The sequence below is a fragment of the Pleurodeles waltl genome, chromosome 10, assembly GCF_031143425.1.
Source record: "Pleurodeles waltl isolate 20211129_DDA chromosome 10, aPleWal1.hap1.20221129, whole genome shotgun sequence".
Lineage (NCBI taxonomy): Eukaryota > Metazoa > Chordata > Amphibia > Caudata > Salamandridae > Pleurodeles > Pleurodeles waltl.
In genome coordinates, this window is record NC_090449.1 from 137,274,169 (window position 1) to 137,288,572 (window position 14,404).

General features: G+C 41.1%; 2 long non-coding RNA genes across 2 annotated transcripts in view; one reads left to right on the top strand and one right to left on the bottom strand.

Moving 5' to 3' along the window:
• LOC138260723 (uncharacterized) overlaps nucleotides 1-14,404 on the top strand; it is a 166,754-nt gene that overhangs the window by 599 nt on the left and 151,751 nt on the right. The gene's annotated exons all lie outside the window — the stretch shown is intronic.
• The window catches only part of LOC138260722 (uncharacterized), a 48,295-nt gene continuing 36,654 nt past the window's right edge, over nucleotides 2,764-14,404 (bottom strand). Inside the window, exon 4 of the long non-coding RNA XR_011198940.1 lies at nucleotides 2,764-5,243. This is a non-coding gene — a long non-coding RNA (uncharacterized lncRNA). The remainder of the gene's footprint in view (nucleotides 5,244-14,404) is intronic.

The window sequence follows — 14,404 nt, forward strand, 5'->3', positions numbered from 1 at the left end:
AAGCATTAAAATACACAAGCACCCATTCCATAGGTTACTATGGATTTTATCAGGCGCCTTGATACTTCCTGGTGAGTTGAAAACTGCGCTATAAATTAAATGGACACTTAACACAAGCCCCACAATACTTCTACTGTTTCTTAGTAAAAGAAAAAGTAACTTTCAAAACTGCTCCTAGTACTGTTCGTCCCCTTATCCCCCGACCGGAAGCCTCACGCTTGCCCACAGCAGCCTCGTGACTGCCTCACTCACTGGATGCAAGAGATGTGGGAGGAGTGTGCATTTCATGTTCAGGCCTTATTAGACGATTCCTACCATTTCGTCTGAGAATGGAAAGTGACTTTGACAAATTGAGAATCCCTATAAATCTACTCTTCTGCCATTTGGATATCCCAGTGTTTCTTCAAGATAGTCCTCTTCAACTGCTCCTCAAAGCCCTGGCTGCTCAGACACCTAAAACTGGCATGCCTTATTCATCCTTGGCTCTCAGGAATACTCAGTACTTCTACCCTTGGGGCATACTGGATACAGGCAACTTCACACGCTTGTACCACTGCTGATGGTCTGTGGTTCTCCATCACCAGGATGTGCTAAGACCTATGCCGCAATCCAATAAACTTCATAACTACCCACGCCCTAAGCTCTCCAAGACCTCTGGTGGGAGGTTAGCAGCACTAAAAAATAAATAAAATTCTAGGTTAACACACTGGACCGAACTAGACAGGTCACATATAGTCAGGGACATAACATTTTCTTCTTAACATAGCTCAATTCACCCTGATCATTTGTCATGCACGTTGGCCCTGTGGCATTCACATCACCCTTGCCTCTGAATAGTCATGATGATTTATGTTAACTGAAAGGTGGAGGGACAGTACCAGGATATGTTGTTTGATCCCAATTACAATACTACATCCTGTTAAATGGCAGGAATACCTTTACACCCGTCGGGTAAGAAATTATGTTGTCTGCCGCTGGGGCCCAACATCCGTGACCTCTCACTTCATTGGACATAACAAACAGGGTGCTAACTCACATGTGATTGGACAAATGTTTTAGGATTCTTTACATGCCATTTTGTGGCATATCTTCCATCTGCAGCAAGAGAGATGATGGTTACTTGTATCTTACTTGCCTATCATTATTTCAAATGGAGACAATAGGCCATTCACCTCACTGAAGTGGCTCATAGCGATGCTAATGGTGGCTTAAGCATGCCACCCTTGGACCTGGGGAACCAGGCTCGAACCTGGCTTCGCGCAACATCCTGAGGTGATCCTGAGGTCTGGCTTTCTGTATTCTGATTTTTCCTAGAAGCAATATCACATTCAAATGTAATATAGTTCAAATAGGGTATTGTTCAGACAATAAGTCTTCTGCTCTTGATCACTGAATGTTTGAATTTTGACATGTAATTTTTAAAGATTTTAAGCATTTGTGTATGTTTGAGCATCCCAGGTGCTTAATAATGGGAGATCTATTGACTGAATAAATATGAACGTCCTGCAGAGACATGTTCTTATTTTCCTCTTAAGTCCAACAGTCTTGCTAAGAACTGCTGGTACTATCCAACTAAAACTCAGTAGTCCTGCTGAGGTCTGTGTGGATGGTCTTTTTGAGGTATAATAGCTCTGCTGAGAAGTTTTGGCACTATCTATTGTACGTTTTGGATTGCTAATGATGTACAGGCACTTGCTCTGAAAGCCCTGCTGGCATTTTACAATGCAATATGAGCCATTTTTAGAGGTACTGGTACTGTCAAGCACTAGTGTACTGCAGCAGTCCTGCCAACAAATGCCAGTTATGTCCCACCAAACGCAAAGCAGTTCCAATGAGAACTGTTGGTAATTTAACATTAGTCATATCCACATACTAATGTGGTGGTGACATGATGGGTTCCTTATGTGCATTCACCTGGGTATCATATTAGCTGCCTACCAATGGTGAGCCACCAACCCCTCCCCCAATGCTGCTAAGCCCCCAAGGTATGACAGGCTCTTTTTTCCCCATGTGCACTGTTGAGTTCCCAGAATCACTTCCTCCCATTTATAGCACGTCTTATAACCCTGTCAAGGCCGCGTTTCAAAATAATAGTCCACCCTGAACGTAGTCTGTTCTGCCAGACATCCTGCATAACTTTAGTAGCAGTTTACACAAGTGAAAGTCGCAGCTTTAGCAAATAGAGACAGTTGGTGTATCTGCAAATATCAAGAGCTCTGTGCATCCAGAGACAAATTGTGCCAATCCAATAACGCCTGGACTCAGATCAGCGATAGGTCTAGTAAATATTGAGCTAGCTGGGTGAAACTGGGTTAATTTGCAACATTAGGGCGCAGAGCAAGCTTCAACCAAGAGTATGTGCGCTCTCGCTGAGAAGGATGCTGTTTGTTCTGGAGATTTAAAAGACAAAGATGATCAGATGGGAGAACCAATAAAATCGGTCTGTGGTGACATAAGACTTGCAACACGTTCTCTAAAGGTGATTCTTGCCCCTTCAAGTTATTTAATGAGGGTTTTGCTGCATTGGTCACTTTTATTTGATAGATAAGTGCTAGTTTTTTGAGAGAAGGTGTGATTACTTCATCCCTAAAAGAAACCCTGGTTACATACTTGTAAAGAAGCCAACCTTTGAGTCACTTGACTAAAAAACGATTGCCTTGTCTCAAACACCCCACCGGTATTGAAAATGATAGAGAAGGAAGCTACTGGTAAGCTCATCTCAAAGTCTTTTGAGTAACAAACAAGTGCTCAACCCAATTTTGACACCAAAATTACTTTAATGGACATCTATTATATCATTGTCAGAATATTGTATCTCGGTGACCCCTACAGCTCATATGTATTGATCTATTGACCAGCTCATCTCTTTACTGGCTCAACTCCTTCCTTTATAATAATGAGGCTAAAGTAAAGATTGGCCTCCAAAGCAGGAATCTGTGGGTCCTCAATGCTTTGTCTGTCCCTTCAACATTTAATGGGCATCTACATTCTGTTCTGCAGCTACATCTGGGTTCATGGTCTGACTGTTAAACCAATGACATGTAAACAGTGTTGCACCTGCTTCACAACATCCAAAGTGACAGAAAGAAAGTTTGCACTAATTGAAGAATAGATGAATAATGGTTGGTTGAATCTCAACGAGGCTAAAACTGAATTCATTAATATTGGCACAGACCACTATCTCATGAAACATAAGAGTCACAACACTGATGCCATCAGCAATGTCATCAGTGATGTCATCAATGACATCATTGAACATGTCATGAGTGGTGTAATATGTGAGGTTATAAGCAGTGCATGATGGGGGTGCTAGTTATAGTAAACTCACTTTCACTTGCCTACAAATGCTGGATTTCAGTGTTTTTTAAAGATTAAAAGATTATATTTTAACTGACATGATTGCCTAACTATACAGTTACTTTAACTTTAATTTTGATTTCTTTTTTAGTCTAAAGTCAGATGTTATTACCGTACATAACTATAACCTCATTTTAACCTTTAATTTTTAAGTGAATTTCTGTGTTTTTTAAACATGAAGTAACAGTGTAAAGGCACTAATTTTAAGTAAGGCAGAACTACTGACTTTCTCAAAGGTCCAGAGGCCAGAAAATAAATGACAGACCTATTGAATTTATCACCAGGTCAGAACATCAACATATATAAAACAGACCTATTGACATTTTCAATACATCACTACAATAAGTTATCTATAACTATAATCCAATGTAGTCCCATGTACATGGCAATGATTAAGAATAGCTATTAATATATACATGTGGAGTATGCAGTTCCTACAAGAATCTGAAAAGGAAATAGAATAGGCAGTAGGTCGGGATGGGTCTGGGCAAGCAGATTGGGGAGATCAGATTTTTTAGAAGCAAGTGCCCTCACACACCAAGATGGGTGTCATGCTGCATCAATGGGCAGATCCTCGTTGAGCCGGATCTGCAATGCCCAACGACTCCTCGAGGGGGTTCTTTGCTGGGGGTCTTCTAATAAGATGCCTTGATGAAGTATAAGTGGAGGTACTATGTGTATAGATTGGCGTTAAGTGTGGTATAAAAATAACTAAGAGAGGCCCTGGAAGTTTTAATATGTGGGACTTCTTGTTATTAATAAAAACAAAGGGAGGCTGTGTTGGAGACAATGATCCGGTACAGCTCACGGGAAATTGAGAATGTCGGGCAGCATATTTCGTGCCATGTATAGTCCCTGCTGATTTGGGCACTTTGTTAGAACTAAGTAACCTAACCTACCAATGACTGGTGTTATAGTAGTGGTAATTAGGAACAATACCCAATTTCAAAAAGTCACCCTCAAAGTGTAGGGTATACTTTATAATATCTAAAGTCCAACCTGCAATGGAAAAGAGATATATAGTGTGAGTTATAAAGAAGAATGGTATTCAGTAGGCCATACCCCATTGTCACATAGCAATGCATTAGGCAATTGTAGAAAATCAACGGCTTAGATGGAATCATGCTTTTCAGTGAGGGTGCAAATACATATAAGAACAAACAAACAGTTAACATGTAGGTGGTACACATGTGACATATAATGAAAACACCCATATAAGCCCCATCATCCACATAAGTGATTGTGGCTAACCACTATTGTAGCTAATCTGGAATGCAAAAATTGAATAAAATCCCATATAAGCAGTAGAGCTTACCCAATTTGAGTTAGTAAATGGCCTCTTAGGTGATGGCAGGGATTGTACTAGCCACGGAGAGAAACTAATAGAGAGAAGTAACAGTCAGCACTGGACTGGTGGTGAAAGTTACATAAAGTAAGAACTATTACTCAAAGCACTCACAGTATCATGCATGCTAGGAAAGCTGCAACCTACCCCTCTCTGTCAACCTGGAGGTAATGAGGGAGCAGTGGAGACGGTATATAGGGTGGAGCAAATGATAACGATCGCTAGCAGGTGGGATGATGAGGTACAGGTGTGTGTGATTGCCTCCAGTGTCGAGCTAGATTGTAAACTTGATGCTCAATGTGCCAAGTATGTCACCATCTTTGGGAGGACACTAGTGAAATTGCACAATGACTCTTATTAGTAAAATGCATGGCGGTCCCCAATCTGGTTGCTGTGTGTGCTCTCAGTCTCGCACTCCCGGCCAGCCGCTGAAGAGAATGCTAGTCGGGGTCGGATGCGTCGCTGGGCTCTGTCACAAAGTGAGTGGGCGTGGAGTCCTAACTAAGGTGAATCCCTGCTGCAGCAGTAGCCATATTGGTCTCTGTGGGAAGAATAAAACAGAGCTATAATTGAAACCAAAAAACAAATAACCCCATAGAAGCAATCTCTTCTATAAAATAAGGAGAATTAAAAAAGACAATTAACAAATCCTCATATTTGAAATAAACACCAATAGGACACAATTGTCACAAGTTAGTCCTGTATAGAAATTGTTAACATTCCAGCAATTATCTAAAGAGGGATAGTGCCTCTGTATTCTAGCTGAGGGTGGGTAGTATGAGTCCTAGAGGAGGAAATGGTACCCAAGAGCAAAATAGAACAGGGCTCCAGATCAAAGAGCCTATGCTGAGATGGCATATATAACTAAAGGAAAGATCATGATGGCGAGCCAATAAAGTATGTAAAGTAGAAACGTATATGTATAGGACCACGGTCACTTGTTATTGTTCTCATGGAGGTGTACGACAATGGATGCCTCAGTTCTTAGGTCACACCTGGGAATGTCATCGTTGAGGCCTGTCCTATGAGTGGCTAAATGGAATATCCAATTTTTCTTCCCTTCGAAACAACTGTCAAGGTGAGGATTACTAAACAACGGAGGGGTATCCGATGCCAAAAAACGACCACCAAAATAGGCATCGACTTTCTCACCCACAACCAGACATCGTACAATGTACGATGGACCATCCTTGAATCAAAATATAACATGAACAAGCAAAGCCTCTTTTGGAGGGAACTAAATTGGATATTCAGCCAGGACACAAAATAAAACAGAACTATCCAAAGGCTTCTTTGTTCAATGGAAAGCTGGCCAAAATGATTGTGCTTTCCCTCCTCCTGTTATCATTGGTGGAAGAAATGGGTTGCAGAAATTGTATGTGGTACAGAAGGTTGTGAGCTAGACATATTTTTCCACTTTAAGTGTGCTGGGGTTGCACAGGCCAACGTAAGCATTTGCTGAAAGTACACTGGAGGAGACTATCAGGCATACCACTCAACTGACAACAGACATGTAGATCAGTGGTTGGGCTGTATGTGAATCACCACTCACCCAGTCACCTTGAAGGTGCTTGGCTCAAGGGCAGGCACCACTTGCTCTGCCATGAAAAATATTAGTATCCAAGCAACAATTGTGATATTCATGATGGAGAAGGCCCCAACAACTGGCATCGCCATTGAATAAAACAAATCAAACAAGTGTGATTTGTTCCATAGTTGAGGGTTTAGAGTTTGATTTCTTGCCCCTGATAGCGGCAGTCAAATAGTAGGTACCTCTGAGAGCTCTGTTTTACGTATTACATGAGCCCCATTAAAGATGTATGTAGAAAGGAAATTCCAGTCCATAAAACAATAGTCACCTGCTAATTATGATTGTGGCCGTTCTTTGAAAGCCAGGAAATAGTTGAGAACCGTCAGTGAGCCAAGAAACGTCCTAATTACACAGAAGGTTTTGCTCCATTCAACCTCCACCTTGTACATATTTTAATGCATCTTCGAGCAGTGCAGGTTACTGAACAACTGTGGGCTGCACAACGATGGTGTATCTGACACAGCAGAGAAGATGCTACCATTAGCAATCCAAACCCAGTTCTCGAAATGCTGAAGTCTAAGTTTGCCCTGCTGGAACAAACACTTAAAGTTAGCCAGGGACATAAAGCTCCTGATTTTGAAAAAACATACTTGATCATCTGGTGGCAGATTCTGAGCTAAACCCACAGTAAGGTCCTCTGTAAAATACAGCTATGCCACTTTTTCTAGATAGATGTTATAAACAAGGGCTGCATAGTGTACTCCTCTTTTACAGAAGGATGTGTAGAAGTACAGGGGTTGGAGACAGTCTTCACATGAGCATGAAATAAATACTATACAATGTAGGGCAAAGAAAGTCTGTAGAAACACCATCTTCTTCAACCTACGTTCAATTCACTTCGATTGCCGAGGCCCTCTCACATTGATGCCACAGTGATAAGCAGCACAAGTCCATTCAGCTACTACTACCTGCATGTCACGTTCCCCACATCTACCCTCCAGTTCAACACCACAGCCAGCATCATCCCCATGGGCACTTCCCCTCCTTTGGGTTGGCTTACAAACATTGTGGAACTGTGGTCAAACCATATAGTTTAAGGGAGCTCAACAGGATCTGTTATTGTCATCAATGACAACAGAGAAACAGATACAGGAGTTATTGAATTTAAAAATGGCAAAACATTACCAGAACTAATTAGCTAATTAGGTTGACAATAAAATATTAGGTTGACAATAAAATATCTGTCATTCCTTACAGTCAGTGGATTGTCTGGAAAGAACCAGTCTGTCTCACAAAGGTTTGGAGAGAAGAACCATAATTAGAAAGAACAGGGATTTGCTCCAGAAGCAGCAAACGGGAAGGATATTTTTGAGTCATCAATACCAAACCAACAGATGCAGATTATGATTCTGACAAACACAACATAATATAATTTTATTTACCATAATTACCACTTTATAATGAAATATGTAAAAAAAAACACTTGAGACTAACTCTACAATTAAATTGACTAATCCAACTAGCACTTTGTAAATTGTTCTAACATTTGCCACTTCGAAATTATCAATATGCTCAGTGTGCACACTTTTGTATTTTATTCCCTGGCAGTCAACATCATCATCATTATATCAGCTTTACTCTATTATTCTATAAAAACCAAAAAGCAAAGAAGCAGGTAAAATACACAATACATGGTCACAAAGCAGTCGACATAAAATGCGTAATAAAACAAGTTAAAAAGATGAAAACAAAACAAATCAAGAGTTACTCATATTTTTCCTAACTCATAACACAGGTCATCCAAAACTAGAAACATCTACAGCAAATCACTTGGGAATTCAATTGTTGTAAAAACAGCAAAGCTGGCCAACACTGAGAGAAATTATGGCCTATTAGAGGCTAGTAGTGCCAAAAAATGTGAAGTGCAAGGTGCATTGAATTGAGTGTTTTGAAATGAGTGGCCATTGCTGGGACAGTTAATCAGAAGTGGTGACCATTCATTAACAGCTAGAAAGGTGATAAAACAATGAAAAATATCAAGCCTGAAGCGTATCGGAAGATATCTATGCCAATGTTTATGGATGGCAGTAAGGTACGGTTGGATTGTGTCAGTAACTAGTGTCAAGTGATTTTTAATGACACTGGATTTGGCCATTTCCTTGGAAAATCTTTGTTGAGAAAAGACAAACAATAGCTTTTTAGGTCGCTTCTGTTTAATTTAGATATAACATCGGGTAAATCAAAATATTCAGGCTGACCGAGATTTACACAAAACGGTTTAACAAATTTAAACCAGGAAAAAGAGCCAGAATAAATCAGGTTAAAACAATCCTTTAAAAACATACAATTTAAAATGGTGAAATCTTTGGTTCAAACATTAAGCCACAATAATATAGGCTGATTGGTGATCAAATCAGTTGGAAAGGGACCCAAACTCTAGTTGTCAGACGAAGGTGGAGCAACTGCTAGGGACAGTCAAGAGAAAAATGTAACCTCAAATATCTGGCGTGAGCTAGCATTTTGGAAACCACAGATGCCTGCCCCATGAGGAGCTCCAGATACACATTTAGAGCTGTAAATGGTTAGTATGTCTTTTACTGGTTTGTACCCCAACTTACTTGCAAACTTAATGAGTGCTGAAATGAATTTATTAAAGTACTACAACTTATTATCAACTGCTGGGGTTCAGAGGCCACGGTCATCAAATAAAAAATAAAAGATAGCAAAAAGTCAGTACAAGGCCTAGCTTGACACTATTTATCCTAAAATCAGGACACTTCAGCAATTGCCTTCCTCACTTCATTACAAAGGTATTCCCTATGTTGAGGGTCAAACCGATATTAGACATAAAGGGCCTGATTTAGAAATTGGCAGATGGGTTACTCCATCACAAGGAGATGGTAACCTGTGACCGAAATCTCATAGAATGTAATGGAACTTATATTTCGGGGGACGGGATATTCATCACAGCAGTGATGAAGTAACCCACCCGCCAATATCTAAATCAGGCCTAAAATCTGTAAAACCATTAGGTAACTGCTGCAGGCCCTGAGGAGTACTCAACGTAAGGACGGCATGGTAGGCATACAGCAAACATGGTATAGGTTTATGCACAATCTGTGGGGGGGGGTACTACATATACTGCACAAGACAGACTATAAGTTATTGAATATGTAGGGTGAATAGCAGGGACGTCAGTGTGCGGCCCTGTCTAAGCCCTCTCCCAAGATCAAAAGTGTTAGTACATTCAGCTTTGAGGCCATAACGTACTCTGGCTTTCCCTGCGGAGTATAGGTCTCTAAAAAAAGGCTATGGTCGACAAATTTACCCCTAGATCTGATAAAAAAGTCCATAAGATGCTGTGTTGTACATTATGGAAAACACTCAATAAATCTATGAATGCTAAAAACAGGTGATCCTTCTTCATAAAAGCATACTTGTCGATAAGTAAATTAAGATTGAGCCCTGTTCTACAGTTCCCAGACCTTTATGGAATCCATATTGAAGATCAGATAATATATTGTTGTCCTTGGCCCACTCCTCCAGGTGATTCAACAGAAATCTCCCCACCACTTTAATCACAGAGTCAAGGAGTGATATGGGGCAATAGCATGCAGGATCGATATGGTCATCCTTCTTAAAAATCGGTACAATTATGGACTCCAACCAGGTTCCGAGAATACAGGAGTGGCAGCCAGCCCATAGAAACCTGGTTATTATAGGACCCCACAAAGGAATGCTTGCTTTAAACAAGTCACTGGGAATAGCATCTGGTCCAGGGGCTTTACCACTCCTACTACCTTCCAATGCCTCAATGACTTCATCCAAAGAAAAGCATAAACTAGAGGAGTTGTAGGTCATAAGGTCCAGGGAAGTACTATTAGTGCCCAATCTCGAATGGGATAGGTTGGAGTACAATCTGTAGAAATGGGTGACCCATTCAGACTCACTGATAGCCGCCTTGAATGGGGGTGGGGGCAGATTTGTCCATTAAGAGGGGGCCATTAATAATGTGCCAGAAGGCAAAAGTGTCTTTGGATACACAGGCTTCACTCAGAGAAGCCCAGGCCAAGGTCTTCAGTTCCTTCTTCCTATTTTTTAATGCTAAATAGTAAGCTGTTCTGCAGCTTCTCACTTTCTAAAGACAGGGGCGACTTATGGAAAGCTGACAATCGTAGTTTAGGGGCTCTTCAACAGTTGCTATCAAATCACCGGGGCCTTCGGGAATGAACCTGCGAAGATGATCTAGTTAGGGTAGCTTTGCTAGCCCCTGCAAGTACAAAGAAAGTGGACTTTATTTCAGCGTCATTGGAAGAGATCAGCAAGTAGGTGTTATAAGCGTCACACTGAGTAAAGACCAGTTTCCAAGAAAAACACCAGGGTTCACTTTAGAACATTGCAGAGAAGAACCATTGCAAACTGTAGGAGCAGAATTATGAAGAGTACGTTCCACTAGAATATATCTATGACTGAACACCTAGGCGAAATCAATTGTGAAAAGCGATCGCTCTCACAGGACTGATGGTTGTAAAATCAACTATAACAAACGTACAGTTATTGGAACATTGGACAAAATCAATGACGGAATTATGCCACCCCTAAAACAGTAGGAGTAAAAGAAACTGGGCAGGGGAACACATCTCGACCAAAGCTGAATTTTAAAAGTAAGCAATTCCATAACATACCACAGCCATTATGAGAAAAATGGGTTTGATCATCATTCGTCCGTTCAACCTTTCCAAAAATATCTTTAGACAGAAAGGGACAGAACTGAGTGTTGAAATCACCACCCCACACTAGGAGAAATTTCTTCCATTTGGAGCAGCAAATATTATCAAGCTCCTGTTCGAGCTGGGACAGAGTTAAGTTGACATCGTGAGGGGGGATGTTATTATAAAAATTCACGACAATAAGGTGTAGATTAGGGGTAAGGGCACAAACAATAATCAAAAAATGTAAAGAAGTTGAAACAATTCTAATAATGAGATAAGGGAACCGGTCACAAACATATATAGACAACTCCCCCCCATGGCCTGTCAGCATGAGATGGTACGGCGGCTAAATTACAAATCTTAAATCCATTGATATTGATAGAGTCCAGAGCCCACATCTTCTGTAAGCAAAGAAATCAAAACTTTGACACATAATCCACCCAACATGGAAGTAGGGCCTTAGAACGAAGTCCCGCCAGGTTACAAAAGATGAACTGGTAGTGAAGAGGCTGCACACTGTCTGACTTCCTGTGGCTAGGGGCAGTAAAAATATTATCAGACATTAAAGACAAGGTAACCTCCGAAGTTGGAGTGTCAAGGATGGAACTCAAGCAAGAAGATGGATGAGCCACAGGTTGAAGTTGCTTCTCTCAGTCTGGTTTAAGGTCTGGTTTAAGTCAATCAGTACCTTCAAGATGTGACAGAGAGGAATCACAGTTCTCTGTGGCAATGGTGGTGTGACCGGCCAAAGAATCATGGTAGTTACGCTTCCATGTAAAAAAGAGCCCTGCCTCCATGGCAGGTGGATGATAAAAGTAACCCTGTGGAAAGGCAGTTACTTGTGAAGACGAGTTTGTAGGATTGACCCTAGCTCTATTCAGGATCCTGGCAGTCAATCAGAATGCAGTTATTGTAGCCAACAGATAAAGATAGCCAACAGACAAAGACTTAATCCAATTTAACCATGAGCTCATCCTAAAACTTTACCATGAATGCCTGACTCAGCAATTATACTTGTCACATCCTGAACCATGAGTATCTGTTCATTCCAATTCTTTATTTTCTTAATACCACTATGGACAACTATGCCAAGGTCAACTAAAAAATTTAGATGCTACACCTTGCATCCCAGCTTTGAATATCAATGCTCCACTCTTGTAGAACATTGAGAGTTTGCATGTGTGGCCCACTATCGAAGAAGAGGCACATAACTCTGGAATTAGATCTAAAAGTTCTCTTTATTTTGTATCTCCAGACTAACTCTGCGCACTCAACAGGAGTTTTGGAAAAAATTGTGCACCTCCACACTTGAACTGCTCAGTGGGATGACCCTCTTCTCACATTTGATGGCTGAACAATTCTGAATGAAGTAAAATGGTAGGAGTAATGTAAAGCCACCCAAATAAAAAGGAATTGATTTCACTTCTTACATTGAAATAGACTTGTGTCACTATTCAACATTTTAATTTAGATTACACTCAACTGCTTCCTAGGAATTTAGGTGGCCCATTTATGGTGTTTGCGCAAATTGGCATAGTGCACTTTTGTGTAATTATATAAAAGTTGGGGCAAAATATGTGAAATTACACAAATGCAAGTTCCTCAATGGCACTATGGTGGTCATTATGGCGTTAATGTGGCAGAATCACAGCCAAAAGGCTGGCGGTGAAGATTGCCACATTAGAAGTGTGACGGGTTGGCCGCTGCCTACCCGCCACATCTCCATTCATACCGCCAAGGCGGTATGAACCGCTGGGCCAGAGATGTTCATCTCTGACCCGGCGGCTCACAGAAGACCACAGGAGTTATTATGAGCAGGCCTACTGCCATGGCGGTAGGGCTACCAGTGATGCCCCCTAGTTACATGACGCTCCCCCACCTCCTCCCTGCATACATGCACACAGACACCCACACACACCACGCATACACCCATTCACTTAAACACTTTCAGACAGACATCCACTCACACTCATCCATACACTCATTGACTCACACATTGTTACACTCATCCATACACGCATTCTCTCACACATACTCACACCCTTTCAGGCATGCGTACACACAGACACACAAACATCCAAAGACGCATACTCACACGCATACACACTGACATACAAAGACGCACTCACTTCAACATTCATACATGCATTCACACACACACATACAACCACGCATACAGCACAACACTCACAGTCGCATTCGCACACACATTCATACACACACGCAGACACAGCACATTCACAAACAACACCTCCCACCCTCTCCCTTGTAGGATGCCCGATTACCTTGTCCGGCGAGGAGGTCCTCTGGCAGGGAACCGGAAGGGGAGCTGCCACTGCCTGTAGTGCCCCACCAGCACAACACCGTCAGGCTTTATTAATGGTCTTAATATGGCTGGCGGTGTCCTACAGGTGTGGCAGTGCAGGTGGTAGCAATGCCAGAGCGCCACCGCCCGCCAGCATGGCTACTGCCAGATATCCGTGCGGAGTGTGGCGGAAATCCGGAAGCACCCATTACATAGCGGAAGACCGCCAGCACTGGTGGTCTTCTGGCGCCCGTGGCTTTGGCAGTCTCGCTCAGAGACCGCCAAAGTCATAATGAGGGCCTATGTGTCCTCTTGTATCAATTTTTAATGGAAGGGCCATTTTGCGCTACAAAAAGCGTGAAAACAGAATAGCCATGAACAACAGCTGCTTGCGTTCTGATTGTTCACAAACCTATGTGCTATCATTTTGCAATGAACAGCTGCTGAATTATGCAACATGTCATACTGACATATTTTTGTGAATTTTCTTGCAGCAAGCACAAAGTGAAATCCTGGAAATTATGTGAATTACATCCACGTAATTTAAATTTCACCCAGGTCTAATCAGCTAGGACCCCTAGCAACATCAAGAAGATGATTGGTTGATATACAAATTTGTCAAATGCTTTAAAAATTAATTTTTTCTTTTCATAACTGGATAATTGGAAGATGAACTTTATTTCCAGTTGGCTGCTATTACAGATAGTGCACAGACCATTACAACGAAAGCAAAATCAAAAAGTGATGCACTCAAATTCAATAATGAAGTGCATTCACTGTAGCGCTAGGAGAAAAATTTATCTTGAGTGCCTCTAACCTTATAAAAGAAATATAATCGTAGGATGTATCTTTAGAAAGCATGTTATTTGGATGTATTTGTACTAGAAATTATAACAGTTTATGTAACGTGTGTACTAATGTTTATGGTTAACATTGAGAAATGTAGTTTTATGTAGTACTGAAGTACTTGTATTGGAGTTTGTGTTTCAATTTTATTTACTGTAACATGAAGTTTAACTTGAATAATGTAACTGACATATGAATGCAGAATCAAGTATGTACACATTATAACGTGAAATCAAATGTGCATTAGCTTAACTTTAGTTTGACTAGGCCTGAATTTCTTAAACGCAAGAAACTGTTTTACAATTTCT